The sequence below is a fragment of the Oncorhynchus gorbuscha genome, linkage group LG14, assembly GCF_021184085.1.
Source record: "Oncorhynchus gorbuscha isolate QuinsamMale2020 ecotype Even-year linkage group LG14, OgorEven_v1.0, whole genome shotgun sequence".
Taxonomy (NCBI): domain Eukaryota; kingdom Metazoa; phylum Chordata; class Actinopteri; order Salmoniformes; family Salmonidae; genus Oncorhynchus; species Oncorhynchus gorbuscha.
In genome coordinates, this window is record NC_060186.1 from 42,454,544 (window position 1) to 42,472,680 (window position 18,137).

Below are 18,137 nucleotides of genomic sequence, written 5' to 3' on the forward strand. Positions count from 1 at the left end.
GCGCATCAGTATTGAGACAGAGTGGAGTCGCAATTCAACGGCTCAAACACGTGGCGTATGTGGCAGGGTCTACAGACAATCACAGACTACAAAAGGAAAACCAGCCACGTCGCAGACACCGAAGTCTTGCTTCCGGACAAGCTAAACACCTTTGCATGCTTTGAGGATAACACAGTGCCACCGGCGTGGCCCGCTACCAAGGACTGTGGGCTCTCCTTCTCCGTGGCCGACGTGAGTAAGCTTTTTAAGTGTGGTCTGGCATGATCTAAGGACTCGGCTAGGGATGCCGTCTGGGCCGGCAGCCTTGCGAGGGTTAAGTGTGTTAACCCTCGCAAGGCTGCCGGCCCAGACGGCATCCCTAGCCGAGTCCTCAGATCATGCCAGACCAGCTGGCTGGTGTGTTTACGGGCATATTCAATCTCTCCCTATCCCAGTCTACTTTACCCACATGCTTCAAGATAGCCACCATTGTTCCTGTATCTAAGAAAGCAAAGGTAATTGAACTAAATGACTATCATCACGTAACACTCACTTCTGTCATCATGAAGTGCATTGATAGACAAGTCAAGGATCATATCACCTCTACATTACCGGTCACCCACGAGCCATTTCAATCTGCTTACCGCTCCAATAGATCCACAGACCATCGCACTGCACACTGCCCTTTCCCATCTGGACAACAGGAATACCTATGTAAGAATGCTGTTCTTTGACTATAGTTCAGCATTCAACACCATAGTACCCTCCAAGCTCATCATCAAGCTCGGGGCCCTGGGTCTGAACCCTGCCCTGTGCAACTGGGTCCTGGACTTGACTGGCCGCCCCAGGTGGTGAAGGTAGGAAACAACACCTCCACTTCGCTGATCCTCAACACTGGGGCCCCACAAGGTTGCATGCTCAGCCCCCTCCTGTACTCCCTGTTCACCCATGTCTGCGTGTTCACGCTCGCCTCCAACTCCATCATCAAGTTTACAGAACTATTACACAACAGTAGTAGGCTTGATTACCAACAAGGAGGAGTGAGGGCTCTGGGAGTGCGGTGTCAGGAAATTAACCTCTCACTCAACATCAACAAAACAAAGGAGATGGTCGTGGCAGTTGGAGCACCCCCATATCCACATCGACAGGACAGCAGTGGAGAACGTGGAAAGCTTCAGGTTCCTCGGCATACACATCACTGACAGATTGAAATGGTTCGCCCACACAGACAGTGTGGTGAAGAAGGTGCAACAGCGCCTCTTCAACCTCAGGAGGCTAAAGAAATATGTATTGGCACCTAAAACCCTCCCAAACCTTTACAAATGCACAATTGAGAGAATACCTGGTATGGCAACTGCACCGCCCGCAAATGCAGGGCTCTGCATCGCCCACAAACCCAGGGCAAACTATCTGCCCTCCAGGACACCTACAGCACCCAATGTCACAGGAAGGCCAAAAAGTTAATCAAGGACAACAACCACCCGAGCCACTGCCTGTTCACCCCTCTGTCATCCAGAAGGCGAGGTCAAGACAGGTGCATCAAAGCTGTGACCAAGAGACTGAAAAACAGCTTCTATCTCAAGGCCATCAGACTGTTAAATAGCCATCACTAGCACATTAGAGGCCTATATACATAGACTTGAAATCACTGGCCACTTTAATAAATGTAACACTAATCACATGAATAATGTTTACATGACTCATCTCATTTGTATATATTGTATCTTAGTCTATGCCGCTCTGACATTGCTCGTCCATATATTTATATATTCTTAATTATTTTACTTAGATTTGTGTGTTTTGGGTATATATTGTGAAATTGTTAGATATTACTTGTTAGACACTGTCAGATCTAGAAACACAAGCACCTGCTAAACACGTGTATGTGTAACAGTTTTGCTTTTGTCCCTCTCCTCGCCCCTACCTGGGCTTGAACCAGGGACCCTCTGCACACATAGACAACAGGCACCCTTGAAGAATTGTTACCCGTCGCTCCACAACTACTTCAAGGTCTCAAAGCGAGTGACGTCACCGATTAAAATGCTATTAGCGCACACCCCGCTAACTAGATAGCCATTTCACACCGGTTACATATGTGACCAAAACAATTTGATTGAGTCCCATAAGCAAAGGTTCTGAATACTTATGTAAATAATGCATTTGTGTTTTTTATTTTATTTTTTATAAATTTGCAAACATTTCTTAAACCCTGTTTTTGCTTTGTCATTATGGGGTACTGTGTGTAGATTGATGAGGATTTGTTTTATTTAATCCATTTTAGAATAAGGCTGTAATGTGACAAAATGTGGAAAAAGTCAAGGGGTCAGAATACATTCCGAATGCTCTATATAAAAGTGTGGTAATGTATTCTCCCAAACCTTATTTCCGAATGTAATCTGACAACCATGATATGTGAGAGGACTACATTGGATGGGCACAGGCTTTCTGTGCACGTACACATGCGCCACAAGCACATGCACACAACATGTAGTCCTCGCACATACATTGCCCCTTAAATTAATACTTTGTAGCGCCACCTTTTGCTGCGATTACAGCTGTAAGTCGCTTGGGGTATGTCTCTATCAGTTTTGCACATCGAGAGACTGACATTTTTTCCCATTCCTTCTTGCAAAACAGCTCGAGCTCAGTGAGGTTGGATGGAGAGCATTTGTGAACAGCAGTTTTCAGTTCTTTCCACAGAATCTCGATTGGATTCAGGTCTGGACTTTGACTTGGCCATTCTAACACCTGGATATGTTTATTTTTGAACCATTCCATTGTAGATTTTGCTTTATGTTTTGGATCATTGTCTTGTTGGAAGACAAATCTCCGTCCCAGTCTCAGGTCTTTTGCAGACTCCATCAGGTTTTCTTCCAGAATGGTCCTGTATTTGGCTCCATCCATCTTCCCATCAATTTGAACCATCTTCCCTGTCCCTGCTGAAGGAAAGCAGGCCCAAACCATGATGCTGCCACCACCATGTTTGACAGTGGGGATGGTGTGTTCAGGGTGATGAGCTGTATTCCTTTTACGCCAAACATAACGTTTTGCATTGTTGCCAAAAAGTTCAATTTTGGTTTCATCTGACCAGAGCACCTTCTTACACATGTTTGGTGTGTCTCCCAGGTGGCTTGTGGCAAACTTTAAACAACACTTTTTATGGATATCTTTAAGAAATGGCTTTCTTCTTGCCACTCTTCCATAAAGGCCAGATTTGTGCAATATATGACTGATTGTTGTCCTATGGACAGAGTGTCCCACCTCAGCTGTAGATCTCTGCAGTTCATCCAGAGTGATCATGGGCCTCTTGGCTGCATCTCTGATCAGTCTTTTCCTTGTATAAGCTGAAAGTTTAGAGGGACGGCCAGGTCTTAGTAGATTTGCAGTGGTCTGATACTCCTTCCATTTCAATATTATCACTTGCACAGTGCTCCTTGGGATGTTTAAAGCTTGGGAAATCTTTTTGTATCCAAATCCGGCTTTAAACTTCTTCACAACAGTATCTCGGACCTGCCTGGTGTGTTCCTTGTTCTTCATGATGCTCTCTGCGCTTTTAACACAGTGCAGGTGCATTTATACGGAGACTTGATTACACACAGGTGGATTGTATCTATCACCATTAGTCATTTAGGTCAACACTGGATCATTCAGAGATCCTCACTGAACTTCTGGAGAGAGTTTGCTGCACTGAAAGTAAAGGGGCTGAATAATTTTGCACGCCCAATTTTTCAGTTTTTGATTTGTTAAAAAAGTTTGAAATATCCAATAAATGTTGTTCCACTTCATGATTGTGTCCCACTTGTTGTTGATTCTTCACAAAAAAATACAGTTTTATATCTTTATGTTTGAAGCCTGAAATGTGGCAAAAGGTCGCAAAGTTCAAGGGGGCCGAATACTTTCGCAAGGCACTGTATATTGGCCTGAAAATCTCTCAATTTCTGCCTGACTGACATGCCCAAAGTAAACTGCCTGTTGCTCAGACCCTGAAGCCAGGATATGCATATAATTGGTATCATTGGAATGAATACACTCTGATGTTTGTAGAAATGTTAAAATAATATAGGATACCCTAACACAATAGATATGGTAGGAGAAAATCCAAAGACAAACCAACCGTAATGTTTTGTTTCTTTGAGAACCTGTGCTCTTCCAATGGAACGTATCGGTAAAAAAATGAAATCTAGCTCCCAGTATGCAATTCCAATGGCTTCCACTGGGTGTCAATAGTCTTTGTTCAAGGTTTCAGGCTTGTTTCTTCCAAAACGAGGAATAATAATGAGTTTTAGTACAGGGACACAGACTTGGAAATTCATGTATGTAGGCGCGTCAAAGAGGACACACACTTTCTAATATCATTCTCCAATTGAACATATTTCTTTCCTTATGAAATATTATAGTTTAATTACATTTTAGGGTATCTGAGGATTTGATAGAAATGTATTTTGACTTGTTTTAACAAAGTTTAGCTGTAGCTTTTTGGATTCCTTTCTCTGCAGGTTAAACGAGTGGATTACTCAAATTGATGGAGCCAACTACACTGACCTTCTGGGATATAAAGAAGGATTTTATCTAACAAAATGGAACTACATGTTGTCGCTGCGACTCTTTGGATTGCAAATCAGAGGAAGATTTTCAAAAAGTAAGTGAATATCTAATCACTATTTGTGAATTTATGAAACCTGTGCCAGTGGAAAAATATTTTGATGTTGGGCACCATCCTCAAACAATCACATGGCATGCTTTTGCTGTAAAGCCTACTGTAAATCCGACAGTGCAGTAACATTAACAAGAATCTAAGCTTTTAACCAATATAAGACACTTGTATGTACATAAATGTTTAATATCCAAAAATTGTGTGATTATTCATTTGAATTGCCCGCCCTCCAGTTTCACCGGAAGTTGTCCCACTAGTGGGATGCCTAGCCTTAAGAAGATTTATTTTAAATAACATCTCTTATAAATACACAGAGAATGTACAAAGGCTATACTCAAACATCTTTTCTGTCTGAAAGGACACTAGACACAGAGTAAACGACATCTGAAAAGAGTGAAAACAGGAAAGGGGATGGAGGGGGTGAGAGCTAAAAAGTATCTCTAAGCAATGGGAAACATTCAAGAAAATATGACCCCACACACAAACTTCACCAGTAAGGACTAACAGTCTCTTTGGATCTAATAAGTGTGGGCTTTGGTTAGAATCTTTGCCACTAGTCCACTGACTTGAGCTGACCAACATTGGATACAAATGTAAGTATCAAGATTTAGGAAAACACCATGAGGACTTGGTCTCAAATATCGGTAGCACCCAGATGCCAGCCCTCCTAAATCCAGGGATCTGTCCAGGAAGCAGCATCGCGTGGACATCGGCGAATTTGTTGACATAGTGGACGATTCGCTAAATGTCCTCAGAGGAGAGTATCCATTTGCTGGCAAGACAACGACCACACCTCTTCTTCCTTGGAGCCATACCATGTACCTTGTATAACTGCAGTCAACTTATAGTATCTGTAAAAATTCGGAAACAATAACATTTATTTAAAACATGCCTTTAATATGTGTTGAAAGGCACAATTTAGCACAACTCAGCTGTTTTATTGCAGCTTGATTCAAAATATATAGGTAGATAGTTTGTAATTCATTCATGATTTGGAATATGGGAGAGTTTTGATAGCAGAGATGAAATAGTGCCGCAAAAGTGATATGTTACAAGCTAGCATCTTTTATTTTTTTCCATCTATACCAAACCGATGTGAAATTGCTCTATTGCTATGTTTTATCGTACGGTTAAGACTGCTAGCCAGCTGAGAATCAATTAAACAAATAGACGATTTATACACATTCATCATTGTTCCCAAATCACAGAGAATGAGGTAGCTATATTATATTGAAAATTCTATTTTTAGTAACCTGTGTTTTCTAGTCAAAGTTTGAATAGTTGGCTACCATATTGAGTTACTCCTATTTGGTAACGTTAGCTAGCAGTGGCTACCATGGCATAGGTGAAATTGATTGTCAGTTTGTAGCCAAAAGATGGCTAACTAGATGTATGATTTAGCTGATGTATTTTAGAGTTCAATACAGGACTGTAATGTTAGTTAGCTAATTTACCTAGTTCAGCTAGGATAGCAAGCTAGCTAACATTACGTTACCTCTAATCGAGAATCTTCCGTTTTGTTGAGAAATAAAAAAAACGATGGTATAACATAACTTCTCAGCTGTCGTCGAAATGGATTCCCCATCCATTCAGCCTGAAAATCCCTCTGATCTTTGGTCACAGTAAACATCATTCTTGATAGCCGCAAGTCACTAGCAAGCCTTGGGGCAAATCTCTGGTTGGTAGAACGGTGAAAGAGAGCACGTTTTTGCGATTGGTTGTAATTAGCACAGCCTGACACAGAGCACCACACATGCATGATGATAAACGTTAGTGAAAAATACATGTTTGAAAAATATGTGTGCCTAGAGAAGTTCTAAGATTACTGTGTGTTGATTGTTCGAAGTAAACAACACCATCAACCAATTCCTCTTCTGTGGATTTTATATGGCAGTTGGCAAGCAACCTTTTAAGATGCATTACCGCCACCAACTGGACTGGACCAGAGAAGGTCTCAGAATTTAAGGTGGCAGTGACGAAAAGAGTTGTTGGCCATACTAATGGCTGCCGAGTGGGTGGAGGAGGTGAGGCCAGACAGGGTAGTCATCTGCTCTGACTCCTGTGAAGCACCGATGAGCTTAAATTCACGTGTGTCTAAGAGCAGACAGGATGTATTGTGTGAGGTTTTGCAGTGCTTGTATAGGGTGAAACTGATGCAGTATTTGTTATGTTCCTCTGGGTACCAGCTCATGTGGGAGTAGAGGGGTATGAGGAAGTGGATATTATTACCAAGCAGGCTCTTTCATATCTTAATGTTGAGATAGAATTGTCAATCAGTAAAGCAGACGCCAAGGAATGAATAATAACAGTGGTTAAAAATAAGTTGCAATATTTGTGGAATAGGGAGAGAAAGGGAAGACCCCTGTATAAGATCCAGGAAAAGCTGGGGGCAGGGAGCTCCTCAGGCCGAGAGAGAAGGGAGGAAGGAGTAGTCACAAGGTTGAGACTGGGACACACAAGGTTGAGACTGGGACACACAAGGCTAAATAGTACATTGAAATTGATGGGGACACATCCGACTGGGAGGTGTGATCATTGTCAGGAGGAGATGGAGACAGTGGATGTTCTATTTCAGTGCCAGAAATATGTGAGAGAAAGGGAGTGATTGTTATTAGATTAATAATGGGGTTGAAGAGCGAGGATTAAGTGAACGACTGGGGAAATCTTCAGGGGATGTAGAATTTAAATATGTATTTTGTTTCCTTAGGGAGACAAGATTATTGGGTAAGATTTAGACCTTAAAAGCTGTTCCTGTCCACTCTGTTTTAGGGTCCTTGGATCCATCTGTGAATATATTCAAGAAATTGTATTGTGTTCTTAACTGTTCTCTTACTGAATCTACTCCTTCCTCAACATATCTTACCCTCTTAAGCAACCTTAGATTTATCACTGGCTGAGGCAGAAACCTAGGTGGGATAGCAGGAAAACCACAGAGGGGCTTAAACTCCCTCCCAAACAACCCCATCTCTCTCGCCATGCAATTGCCTATCCACCCAAAGCTTGTATTCTATGGAACGCCGTTTGGGTCTTTGCGTGTCAAAAACATACACGTCAATTAACACTATTTGACGTGTCAAATAACAATATGTAAACTATATGCAAATGTTGACCAATTACTATATGAACAACTTCTCATTCATCATCACCAGCAAACGATTAAGTCATGTCGAACCTTGAAAACACAAGAGACCACTTTTTGAGTTTTGCCAGCCAAGTACAACCACCTTTACAACCACCCCAGGAGGATCGGGTGGTTCAAAGGTAGGATTAAATCTGGTAGGTTATGTTCTTGTAGATTTACCCAATATGTCATGGCTAGCTGTTGTCTTCTTAACTTTAATGGCATCTCCCCCAGCTCTACCTGCATCGCTGCCACCGGGAGGTCCTGAGTGCTCCACAACATATTCTTAGGGCTTGGGCCTGGATAACATCTAGCTTTTTTAAAGATGTCTGACCTGCTGATCCATATGCTATACTTCCATAATCCTTTGATTCCCTTAACAGTGCTATATATATCATTTTCAACACCATTATATCTGCCCCCCCCCCACTCCATTCCGGACAAGCAAAGCATCACATTCAATATTTTCTTTCCTTTGATAAATACTCTGTTAATATACTCCGCCCATGTCATTCGAGTGTCAAACCCTCCCACCTTCTCCAGATTCCTTCCATAACAACTTCAAGTATAATTCCTCCCCAACCTTCCTTCTAGAAAAAAATCTAAGGGACCACTGCTCTACTTCACTAATCGCTTCTTGAACTCTTCTGGATGTATGGGTAATATTTCTCCCTCTCTTCCACATCGCTCCATCATCCGCAAACATTGACCTCCCAATATCAGGTCTCACCTGAGAGAATACATTGTCAATCATTGTCACGAATCCCGCTTCCTGAGTCTGTGTTTGCCTGTGTTTCTGTCCTGGAGTGTGTTTCCAGTGTCCTGGAACGCACCCTGTCTGGTTGCCGGGTGAATTAGCTTGTTGGGAGATCGATGTTCACCCGCACCTGTATCCCATCAGTAATCTGCACACCTGTCCTGATCATCACCTCTCCCCTTCAAAAGCTCTGACCTGACATCCATTCCCTGCCGGATCGTTAGCCCTGAACAGTATGTTGTGCCATAGTATCAGCCTCAAGTTGGATAGAATTTGTTTTGTTGTTTTTTACGTATTGCTTGCCTTAAACTTACCTCCGTTTGTTCTGTCTTCAGTTACTCACCCGGATCATTTACCCCATTCCCGCCTGGTCGGAGGAGGATTCCGCTACCCCATTGGATCCACCTATTTACTCCCATCAACTCACCACCGCTGCCCGCTACGCCACCTGGATATATCTACCCATTCACATTCACTTAAATAAATAAATACTCACCTACTTCCTACTCTCCTTGTCCTGGTCTGCTTCTGGGTTCGATTTTGAAAGAACGTGACAGAACGATCCAGCCAGTGATGAACCCAGCGGACCTGGACTCCGTTTGCCATACAATTACCCAGCAGGAGATGTTGGGACAACACAACACGGCGCTACACAAGATAGGGGGTTCACTCCGGAACTTATCGGATAGATTAACGAGTATCCAGGATCAGCTCATGTTGCCTGCGGATCATCCACCACCTGTTTCACCCATATCACCTGCCGATTCGGGAGCGGGTTCCTTCCGTGAGCCCAAGGTTCAGACACCGGAGAAGTATGAGGGAGATCTGGAAGGATGTCGTTCATTTCTTTTACAGTGTGGGTTAGTTTTTGATCTGCAGCCCTACTCTTACGCCACAGATAAGGCTAGGATAGCTTTTGTTATTGAGCTGCTGCGTGGTAGAGCTCTGGTATGGGCTTCAGCTGTTTGGGAACGACGGGACACATGCATGACGTCATACCAGGGTTTCACGGCAGATATGAGAGCTTTTTGACCATCCAGTCCGAGGTAAGGACGCAGCTAAACATTTGTTCTCTCTTCGCCAAGGAGCTCGCAGTGTGGAAAACTTTGTGATAGAATTTGGGACATTGGCTGTGGAGAGTGGTTGGAATGAGGAATCGCTACAAGCGTTTTTTTACCAGGGGTTGTCGGAGCAACTCAAGGACGAGCTGATCTCTTATCCAGAGCCTAGTGACCTAGATAGTTTGGTCACCTTAGCTATTCGGGTAGATAATAGAGTCCGAGAGAGAAGGAGGGAGAAGCAGTGGGGTCCATCTAATCAATCTGAGACTCTGTTACCATTCTGGTCAGGAAGTGGACCAGAACGGGTTGATAATTTTCCCTCACACGCGATTAGTGGAGGAGCCGCCAGATCCTGAACCTATGCAAGTGGGGCGGCACGGGTTAACTAAGGACGAGCGCCAACGTAGACGTGAGACCAACAGCTGCCTCTACTGTGGTAGCTCGGGACATTACATTACATTACATTACATCTCAGTTTGTCCTGAGCGCCCGTTAAACTGCTCGGCTCGTTAAGTTTGGGAGGTTTGTTAGCGAGACAGTTTCAACCTCTCAAGAGCCCTGCCAGACCTCGTTTTCCTGCTACCCTCATAAATAAGAATCAGAGTTTAGCGATTAACGCTTTCATCGATTCAGGTGCCGATGACAGCTTCATTGATGCCGACTTAGTGGAACAGCTGGGGCTTTCCAAGGAGCAATTACCGGAAGCCATTGAAGCAACCACTCTGAACGGCAGTAGTCTGGCACGGATCACTATGAGGACTGAACCGGTTAAGATGTTGTTGTCGGGGAATCATTCAGAGGTTATTTCTTTTTTCATTTTGCCTTCCCCCCATGTTCCTCTGGTTCTTGGATACCCCTGGCTAAGAGAACACAATCCTTCGTTCGATTGGGTGACTGGTAAGGTAACTAGTTGGAGCATTGAGTGCCATGCTAGGACTGCCTGTTCTCATGCTGTCCCCAGTCGGATCAGTGAGTCTGCTCCTCCTGATTTGTCCCTGGTTCCTGAAACATATCACGAGTTGGGTGAGGTGTTCAGTAAGCAGAAAGCTCAGTCACTTCCTCCCCACCGACCTTATGATTGTACAATTAAGCTGTTCCCTGGAGCTGCCTTTCCCAAGAGACGGTTATACAGTATTTCTCGACCTGAGCAGGAAGCCCTGGAGACCTACATAAAGGAGTCTCTTGCTGCAGGTCTCATTCGTCCCTCGTCATCACCCCTGGGAGCTGGATTTTTTTTGTGAGTAAGAAGGATGGCTCTCTTTGACCGTGTATTGATTATCGGGGGTTGAATGATATTCAACGCTTCAATTTTTCCCTGACGTTCCGACCTGGGTCGAAGAACGGCAAAGTGGACGCCTTGTCCTGGATGTTCTCCAAGACGGATGAGAGTGGGGCCAAGACTGAGACGATTCTTCCCCAGAACCTTGTCGTGGGTGCCGTTACATGGAGGATTGAGGAGGATGTGATGGCGGACCTTCGGACGCAGCCCGGCCCCGGTAACGGTCCACCCGGTCGATTGTTCGTGCCTGAGTCGGTCCGTTCTGCTGTTCTTCAGTGGTCCCACGCCAGCAAGATAGCTTGTCACCCTGGCGTTGCTCGGACTATGGCGCTACTGCGCAGACGATTTTGGTGGCCTGCCATGGGAGAAGATACCCGGAGGTTTGTTGCCGCATGTTCAGAACAAAAGTACCAATCGGCCCAGCTCTGGGCTTCTTCACCCCCTACCTATTCCTCGGCGACCTTGGTCGCATCTGGCCCTGGATTCTGTCACGGGATTGCCCCCTTCTGTTGGGAACACGGTCATTCTGACCATTGTGGACAGATTCAGCAAGTTTGCTCATTTTGTCCCTCTCTCCAAGCTTCCATCTGCCATGGAGACGTCAGAGATCCTGGTTAGGGAGGTTTTCAGGGTCCACGGATTGCCCAGTGACATTGTTTCTGACCGTGGTCCTCAGTTTACCTCTGCTGTCTGTAGATCCTTCTGTTTGGCCATTGGAGCTACAGTCAGTCTCACTTCTGGATTTCACCCACAATCTAATGGTCAGGTGGAGAGAGCCAACCAGAAGATGGAGTCCACGCTGCATTGTCTTGTCTCCTCTGATCCCACCTCTTGGTCATCTCAATTACCCTGGGTCGAGTATGCCCATAATACCCTTCCTTCATCTGCCACTGGGATGTCCCCCTTCCAATGCCTGTACGGATACCAACCTCCCATGTTTCCTTCTCAGGAGAGGGATCTTTCGGTTCCTTCTGTCCAGGCCCACATTCGTCGTTGCCACCAGACCTGGCATCGGGCCAGGAAGGTCCTCCTTAGAGTTTCTGACCGGTATCAGATCCAGGCGAATCGTCGCCGTATTCCTGCTCCCGCTTATACCATCGGAGATAAGGTTTGGTTGGCTACATGGCATCTTCCTCTACGGACTGAGTCGAGGAAACTGTCACCAAAGTTCATTGGTCCATTTGTGGTGGAGAGAATCATTAACCCTGTTGTGGTCCGACTGAAATTGCCGGCAACGCTTCGAGTATACCCCACCTTTCATGTCTCCTGCCTCAAGCCGGTTCTCCTCAGTCCTCTGTTGCCCCCTCCTCCTCGTCCTCCTCCTCCTCGGATGATTGGAGGTGGTCCTGCCTCCACGGTGCGCTGCATAATGGATTCCAGACGGCGGGGTCGAGGTTTCCAATATCTCGTGGATTGGGAAGGATATGGTCCAGAGGAGAGGAGTTGGATTCCTCGGCGTCAGATCCTTGATGACGACCTGCTTCGTGACTTCTACCGCCTCCACCCTGGCGCTCCAGGTAGTCCGCCCGGTGGCGTTCGTCGGAGGGGGGGTACTGTCACGAATCCCGCTTCCTGAGTCTGTGTTTGCCTGTGTTTCTGTCCTGGAGTGTGTTTCCGGTGTCCTGGAACGCACCCAGTCTGGTTGCCGGGCGAATTAGCTTGTTGGGAGATCGATGTTCACCCACACCTGTATCCCATCAGTAATCTGCACACCTGTCCTGATCATCACCTCTCCCCTTCAAAAGCTCTGACCTGACATCCATTCCCTGCCGGATCGTTAGCCATGAACAGTATGTTGTGCCATAGTATCAGCCTCAAGTTGGATAGAATTTGTTTTATTGTTTTTTTACATATTGCTTGCCTTAAACTTACCTCCGTTTGTTCTGTCTTCGGTTACTCACCCGGATCATTTACCCCATTCCCGCCTGGTCGGAGGAGGATTCCGCTACCCCATTGGATCCACCTATTTACTCCCATCAACTCACCACCGCTGCCCGCTACGCCACCTGGATATATCTACCCATTCACATTCACTTGTAAATAAATACTCACCTTCTTCCTACTCTCCTTGTCCTGGTCTGCTTCTGGGTTCGATTTTGAAAGAACGTGACAATCATAATGGAGGGAAAAAAAAGACTAATGACACTTCCCTGGGGGGGTATAATTATATATCTCAATGCTTTCTGACGTAGAGCTTCCCACCCTCACTTGTATTGATCACGCAAAAAAGAAAATCCCTTATCCAGTTAAAAACGCTTCCTCCAACCCCCATGTTATCCATCTTGATAAGCAGGCCTTCATTCCACATCATATCATAAGCCATCTCTACATCAAATAAAATGTCTACCACAACCCCCTTATTTGCCTGTTCCTTCCGTATGACTGACTCAAGGCACAGTACAGGATCCATCATTCCCCTGCCTTTCCTGAACCCACTTTGATCTGGTGACGTTAGTCCTCTACTCTCCAGGATTTATGTCAGTCTTTCCACTATCATCCTTTCCATAAATGTACATACGTGTGATGTCAACGCTATTGGCTTACAGCTTGAAGGACTAGTAGAGTCTTTCCCTGGTTTCCATAGCGGCACCACTACCGCCTGCTTCCACCCTCCAGGCAGTTTCCCTTCCTGCCACACCTTATTCTAAAGGCCCAATACTTTCCCCATTGCAGTGTCACTGAGATGAGCCATCATGATGTAACACATCTCATCCTTCCCAGGAGATGTTACCCCAGCTTTAGCTAAAGCTCTCTTCATCTCAGCACACATAAAAGGGCATATTCAATGTATCCCCCACCATCTCTCTCTGATCCAGGACCCCCGGATGTTCTCCTCTGACCCTCTCCTTCCCACGCTGCCCCTCTTCTGTCAGATTATTTGAGCTGTGCACCTTCACAAATGCATGGGCTAACATCTCTGCCTTCTCCATCTCTCTCAACGCAACAATCTCCCCAATATTCAGCACAAGGAGATCCCAGTCTCTTCTGTCCACACTCATCATCCCCCGTACCTCTCCCAAAGGAGTGGTTCTGCCTATGTTTCCATAGAACCAGCGCCAATACTTCCTCTTAGTTGTCCTTATGATCCTCCTTACTACTACTGTTTGTGCTTGTTTATACTAAATCAGGTGTTGGTATTTATGGGACCTTTTCAACATTCTGTAAGCCCTGTTGCTACTCTTCACGGCTTCTCTACACTATTCACTCCACCAGGGGACTGTGTTACTCTTTCTCCCCCCTGTACCCACAGGAATCACCTGCCTTGTGCTCCTCTTATTCCATCACTGAATTAAGATAGCTCCTGTTCACTCAACTCCTGAAACTGACCCTACTCCGCTTTCCCAAATATAACATCTCCTCAATCCATTTCCTACTGAATCTTCCTCCCTCAACCCTACAATACACATTTATTTTTATTTTTTATTTCACCTTTATTTAACTAGGCAAGTCAGTTAATTAAGAACAAATTCTTAGTTACAATGACGGTCTACGAAAAGTCAAAAGGCCTCCTGAGGGGACGGGGGCTGGGATTAAAAATAAAATACAAATATAGGGCAAACACACATCACGACAAGAGAGACTCTACAACATGACATAAAGAGAGACCTAAGACAGCAATATAGCATGGCAGCCACACATGACAACACAGCATGAAAACAAACACACCATGACAACAACATGGTAGCAGCACAACATGGTAGCAGCACAAAACATGGTACAAACATTATTTGGCAAGATTATCAGCATTAAGGTCAAGAAGGTAGAGACAACAATACATCACGCGAAGCAGTCACAACTGTCAGTAAGAGTGTCCATGATTGAGTCTTTGAATGAAGAGATGGAGATACAACTGTCCAGTTTTAGTTTTTGTTGATGTGTGTGCTTTTTGGGATGTGTGTGCTTTGGGGACCTTTAACAGAATGTGACTGGCAGAACGGGTGTTGTATGTGGAGGATGAGGGCTGGCCTAAGAGGGCTTTATAAAAAAGCAACCAGTGGGTCTTGCGACGTGTATACAGAGATGACCAGTTTACAGAGGAGTATAGAGTGCAGTGATGTGTCCTATAAGGTGCATTGGTGGCAAATCTGATGGCCAAATGGTAAAGAACATCTAGCCGCTCGAAAGCACCCTTGTCACGTTCTGACCTTAGTTCCTTTGTTTTGTCTTTGTTTTAGTATGGTTGGGGTGGGCAGTCTGTTTGTTTTTCTACGTTGGTTTCTGTGTTCGGCCTAGTATGGTTCTCAATCAGAGGCAGGTGTCGTTAGTTATCTCTCATTGAGAATCATACTTCGGTAGCCTTTTTCCACCTGTGTTTCGTGGGTGTTTATTATCTGTTTAGTGTTGTACCTTACAGGACTGTTTGTTGGTTTTTTATTGTTTTGTTTTCAGTGTTGATTAAGATATTTAAAATATGAACACTTACCACGCTGCACCTTGGTCCTCATCTCCTTCCCCAGACGACAAGTGTTACAACCCTTACCTGATGATCTATAAATGATGTCTCCATAATCTAGCATAGTGTCACGACTTCTGCCGAAGTCGTTGCCTCTCCTTGTTCGGGCGGTGCTCGGCGTTCGACGTCACCGGTCTTCTAGCCATCATTGATCCTTTTTTCATTTTCCATTGGTTTTGTCTTGTCTTCCCACACACCTGTTTTCTATCCCATTCATTACATGTTGTTTATTTAACCCTCTGTTTCCCCTCATGTCTTTGTCAGAGATTGTTTTATTGTCAGTGTAGTGTGTTTGTTGTATTAGGTGAGCATCGGGTCCTCGTACCCATGTTTGTTTGTTTATGTACGTTTAGTGTTGTGGAGCATACTCCGTGGACTTTATTAAAAGACTCCATTTTACACTCCATTTGACTCTCCTGCGCCTGACTTCCCTGCCAACTATTACACCTATGCATGACAGAATCTCTGACCAAATATATGAAGTCAGCAGGAGAGGACACTATGCCCATGGAGCTGGAGGAACGCGTTCAGGAACAAGCGAGGGTGCTTGACGTTATCAGCTCCGTCATGGATCAAATTATAATGAAAATGGATCGCTGGGAGAGACGGGGAGTTTCTCCAGCGCCACCACCACCACAACCAGAATCTCCCGTGAACGTTTTTTCCTCTCCGGAATCGAGGATCCATTTATCCCTACCTACGGGATACAGCGGAGGTACTGCCGGCTGCCAGGGTTTCCTCCTTAAACTGAACTTATATCTAGCCACGGCCTCCCCAGTACCATCTGACCGTGAGAAGAGTTACGCCCTCGTCTCATGCCTCACCGGGAGAGCACTGGAATGGGCCAGCGCTGTGTGTAGTAGGGAGGATGCGGCGCTGGACCATTTTGAGGAGTTCACCCTCCAATTCCGGATAGTATTCGATCACCCACCTGAAGGTAAAGCAGCGGGTGAGCTTCTCTATCATCTGAGGCAGGAGACGAGGAGTGCACAGGATTTTGCTTTGGAGTTTACGACCTTGGCTGCCGGCGCTGGATGGAGCGACAGGGCCCTGATCGACCATTACCGTTGTAGTCTACGCGAGGACGTCCGTCGGGAGCTGGCCTGTAGAGACACCACCCTCACCTTCGACCAGCTGGTAGACATGTCCATCAAGCTGGATAACATGCTGGCTACTCGTGGACGTCTAGATCGGGGTCTGGTTGTTCCATCCTCTCGCACCCTCTCTCCCGAACCTATGGAATTGGGAGGGATGGTGCGCAGGGAGACCGGAGGGGGTTCCCGCTTGAGCACCATTCAAGGTCGCAGAGAGCACACTGCTGGTCGGTGCCGGGTTGGTTCCTCTGGGAATAGAGAGGGCAGGCAGGGCATTCTGGCATCACCTCAGGTGAGTAGGCACCATTCTCATCCAGAGCCCTCTGCTGCACTAATGTTTGTCTCTGTCTCTTTTCCTGATTTTTCACTGCATTCCCAGTATAAGGCACTAGTAGATTCAGGTGCGGCTGGGAATTTCATTAATAAAAGTCTAGCTCATAGTTTAGGGATCCCTATTGTTCCTGTGGATATGCCTTTCCCTATTCATGCCTTAGATAGTCGACCATTAGGGTCAGGGTTTATCAGGGAGGTAACCACACCGTTGTGTATGATAACGCAGGAGGGTCACAAGGAGAAGATTAGTCTTTTCCTTATTGATTCTCCTGCGTATTCTGTGGTGCTAGGCCTACCCTGGTTAGTTTGTCATAACCCCACTGTTTCTTGGCCACAGAGGGCTCTCACGGGGTGGTCACGAGAATGCTCAGGTAGGTGTTTAGGGGTTTCCGTTGGTGCTACTACGGTGGAAAGTCCAGACCAGGCCTCCACCGTGCGCATTCCCCCCGAATATGCCGATTTGGCTCTCGCCTTCTGTAAAAAGAAGGCGACTCAATTACCACCCCATCGACGGGGGGATTGTGCGATAGATCTCCTGGTAGACGCTGCATATCCCAAGAGTCACGTGTATCCCCTGTCGCAATCGGAGACTGAGGCTATGGAGACATATGTCTCTGAATCCCTGCATCAGGGGTTCATTCAGCCATCCATTTCACCCGTCTCTTCAAGTTTCTTTTTTGTGAAAAAAAAAGGATGGCGGTTTACGCCCGTGCGTTGATTATCGAGGTCTTAATAAAATCACAGTGAAATATAGTTACCCGCTACCTCTGATCAATACGATTATTGAGTTAATGCACGGGGCACGTTTTTCACAAAATTGGATCTCAGGAGTGCGTACAATCTGGTGCGTATTAAGAAGGGTGATGAGTGGAAGACGGCATTTAGCACCACCTCAGGTCATTATGAGTACCTGGTCATGCCATATGGGTTGATGAATGCTCCATCAGTTTTCCAATCATTTGTAGATGAGATCTTCAGGGACCTGCATGGGCAGGGTGTAGTGGTGTATATCGATGATATTCTGATATACTCTGCTACACGCGCCGAGCATGTGTCCCTGGTGCGCAGGGTGCTTGGTCGCCTGTTGGAGCATGATCTTTATTTCAAGTCTGAGAAATGCTTGTTTTTCCAACAATCCATCTCCTTCCTAGGGCATCGGATTTCCACTTCAGGAGTGGAGATGGAGAGCGACCGCATTACAGCCGTGCGTAATTGGCAGAATCCAACCACGGTAAAGGAGTTGCAGCGTTTTTTTGGGTTTTCCAATTACTACAAGAGGTTTATCCGGGGTTTTGGTCAGGTGGCAGCTCCCATTACCTCAATGCTAAAGGGGGGCCCGGTGAGCCTGCAGTGGTCGGCTGAGGCGAACAGGGCATTTGAGCACCTGAAGACTCTGTTTACCTCGG